Source organism: Chiloscyllium plagiosum, unplaced genomic scaffold (assembly GCF_037043375.1).
Source record: "Chiloscyllium plagiosum isolate Xiang-an unplaced genomic scaffold, Cpla_swu_hap1 HiC_scaffold_13, whole genome shotgun sequence".
NCBI classification, from domain to species: domain Eukaryota; kingdom Metazoa; phylum Chordata; class Chondrichthyes; order Orectolobiformes; family Hemiscylliidae; genus Chiloscyllium; species Chiloscyllium plagiosum.
This window is the reverse complement of record NW_028270151.1, coordinates 96,876,935-96,880,553: the sequence shown is the minus strand read 5'-3', so window position 1 is coordinate 96,880,553 and position 3,619 is coordinate 96,876,935.

The window sequence follows — 3,619 nt, the reverse complement described above, 5'->3', positions numbered from 1 at the left end:
ATTTCTGGAAGATCCACTAAACAACACAACCAGCTGTCCCGAGTAGCAATGCACAGCGATGACGAGGACAACAAATTCGACTGTGACAACACAAATACATTGGGGCCAGCTAAACAGAGTGAAGCCAGAGAATATCTAGAATGACAAGACTCATCCAATGACTCCAATAAAAAACAAGTTGATTTGGACTCAACATACTAGGACATGCAAAGTAACGACAAAAAACAGCAACTGAAAGCAGTGGGAAATAAATCAAATCAATTCGAAACGCTGCAGGACAGCAGAGCTTCACATGAGTTTCATCTGCCTTGAAGATATCACCGAGAAAGGGGAGGAAACGGCCGCAAACCAACTTCCCAAAACCACCGAATTTCCCCACACCATCTGCATCCTTCACCAGAACAACAGATCTTTACACAAACCTTGAAACCCTGAAACAGTCAGAGCCGCCCCAGCGGGAAAATGAACACTGGCATCCCACGTGACAACTGAGGTTACCAAATGAAATGCTGCAGGACAGCAGCGCTTCAGACGAATTTCATTTGCCTTGAAGATATCACAAAGAAAGCGGAGGAAACGGCTTCAAACCAACTTCAAAAAACCACCGAACATCCCCACAAAATCTGCACCCTTCACCGGAACTACAGATCTTTACAGAAACTTTGAACCCCAGAAAAAGTCAGAGCCGCCCCAGCTGGAAAATGAACACTGGCATCCCACGTGACAACTGAGGTTATCATACGCCACCCGGTGGATGTCCGAGCTAACTGAGGCTGCAAGCTACTTGTGCATGCTCTTGTCAATAACACCTGCTTAATTATCCTTATCCCATTTTCCATCATTTAACGTTGTATGCCTTAAGCATTACAAATTCACAGTTAAGTATCTCTGAAGATTGTTAGAATTTCTGCCGCTCTGACTCATAGGGACAGTGATGTCCAGATTCCAATGACTCGCAAGCTGATAAAGTTTTTTTTTGTGTAGAGCTTCTCGAACGTTTATGACTCTTATCTTAAATCTATGATCGATTGATCCATCCATCATCGAGAAATCTTTCGTTAAGTGTACCCAATCCATGCCCCTCATTATTTCCTACATCCCAATGCTGTCTCCTCTCAATCTCTCCTGCTCTCACAAAAGCAAGGCCAGTCTGTCTAAACTCTTTCATTGCTGAAGTTCTTCAATCCAGACAATATATTGGCAAATTACTTCTGCACCATTTCCACAGCTGTCATATCGCTTCTTTTATGTATAATTGCAGAATTATACATAACACTCTAGCGAGAGACGAATAAAGACTTGAAATAAATGTGGGGAATTCGCAAATATTGGTCTTTTCCAATTAAGTCTCTTTTCCTCGATACTGTTCTGCGTCCTTTTCATGAACCCAGTGCTCCAAAGATATCTGGTCCATGCAAATCAAACACTTTACATGAGGATTGATAACCCAACCACATTATCTGATTTCATTAAGTGGCTTAAAGCTCCTCATGGTGGTATTGGTGCAAGTTCACCTCACAAGAGTGACAGCTGCAGCACTAACTTAACGGTGTCAATGTGAAAGTGAATGTTACTTTGTGCAATGCCCCAGTGGCATGTGAGGAAGGATAGAATGGAAGAATAGTGATTGGGAAAGGGAGGAACGTCTCCGAGATTAGGTGCAGATAAAGTTTGAAGCAAAACAATCATCACCTTCGAGAGCATTTTAACCTTAAAAATTGACTTCTTCCTTTATGCGTTTGTTTTGAAAGGGTTATATGGAGTAACATGGAACAAATCCGCATTACTGATACTCGGATTTGAATGGAGGTTGCTTCGGCCACAATGCAGAGGATGAGCCACTATACGATCACATGAAAAACTCAACAGTAAAAACAATAAATGCAATGGCTAAGATTGGCGAGGAACAGCACCACATGCACAAGAGAATAACCTACTGAGATTGGGTTGTATCGTCATCTTCGATGTCCTCAGTGGCTGTGGAGAGTCCATCATTGAGAATGTTGAAGACTGATTTCGATGGATTGCGAGAAAAGATGAAATGTGCAGGCTTAGCAAACAAATTGTTGAAATGTTGGTTGAAATAACAACGAAGTTTCTCATCGTTACTTTACCAGTGCCTCGAGACAAGGTTGTAACTACGGTTGCACACTTCAATCACACCGGTTTCCAGGTCTGGAATCACAGAAATTTAGCGACGCAGTTGTGAAGATCCGATCGGAATTTGAGGGCGGAATGAACGCATGAATCTCTACTCTTTCTGCCAGTGACCAAGTCCGTGAGCATGCAGTTCTTCGATGAAGGCAGAGAGGCGCGTGAAACGCCCAGGATGGGAGCTCAAAACTAGGCTGGAGCAACTGGAATAGGGAGCTGTGGGAGAAAAGGCTGGGAGTTCTAACCTTATCTGGATACACTTCAATTGACATGGCGCAGTAAACCTTTGGGTTGATGGAAAGTACCCTGAGCCTTTTAATCTGAACTGAAATAGTTTTTGGCAGCATACATTTTTATGGATTGAGGGAGGATCTGCCCCAGGGAATTGTCACAATTATAAATAAACATTTCGCAAAGACTGAACTCGTCTAGGTGTATCTGTGCATTGTGAAATGGGCTAAATATCAGTGCACTCTGACATTTCTCATATTCTGACTTTGCAGTCGGTTAATTTTCTGGAAGGAATTTTAAAAATACTTTTTGTGTTATTCAATTTCCTGGTAGCTTGCTCTGGTCTGATCATTGATGTAACATGAACAACCGAACATTAATATGATTTTGGGATTCGGTTCGACGTTCCCTCGAATTACGGAAGAACAACAGGAGAGCAGAGGTGAAATTTATCAGAATAGCAGTGATCAAATTGAATGAATGGGCAGACAGAGGATGAAAGGAAGTTTCATGGGGATAAATGTCTTTTCTTTGCCAATGAAACTACCCGCGTCACAAAGTGTCTCACCTGGACTGACAGAAATGAAGTGTATAAGTCCTTCTACATTGAGTGAGGCGGGGAGAATGTAAACACAGCAAGCTCCAAAAAAAACAGAAACATTTGTTCTTTTCTAAAGCTCAGTCCCGGACTGACTAAGATGACCTTTGGAAAATTATTTTGCACAATGTCCGAAGAGGACTTACAGATTCGACCACGAAAATCAAATTAAATATCAAGATAAAATCATACCACTTTATTCGCTACATCCCCCCTTTTGACACATGGTCCTCACTGTGTGTTAATTGGCATGGAATGGGAATAATGATCGCGTTGACAGGGTTTACCAATGGGGCCACACCACACCCATTCCCTCATTCTGCACCCTGCCATTTTCCATTCACGCTTGTCCTTCGGCGTGGCCTGCGACTCGACCTCCCACAAGTCTGCTTTGGATTACAAATATTTGACATACACATTTCAACTGATCACTTGGTGGCTGCTGGGCTGCTGTCCTTCCCGGTGAGTTTGCATTCGCATTGCCTTGAGAAAGGGAATCGTACTTTTTCGTGTGGGCTTCACATTGACAGACAACGAATGATTTAGGCAGTAGGACCACTTCCAGGAGGTCAGAAGTCAGGCCATGGTGTATTTTGGACTTTCCAGTGTAGGCAAGAAGCCCCTGTGTTTCCACAG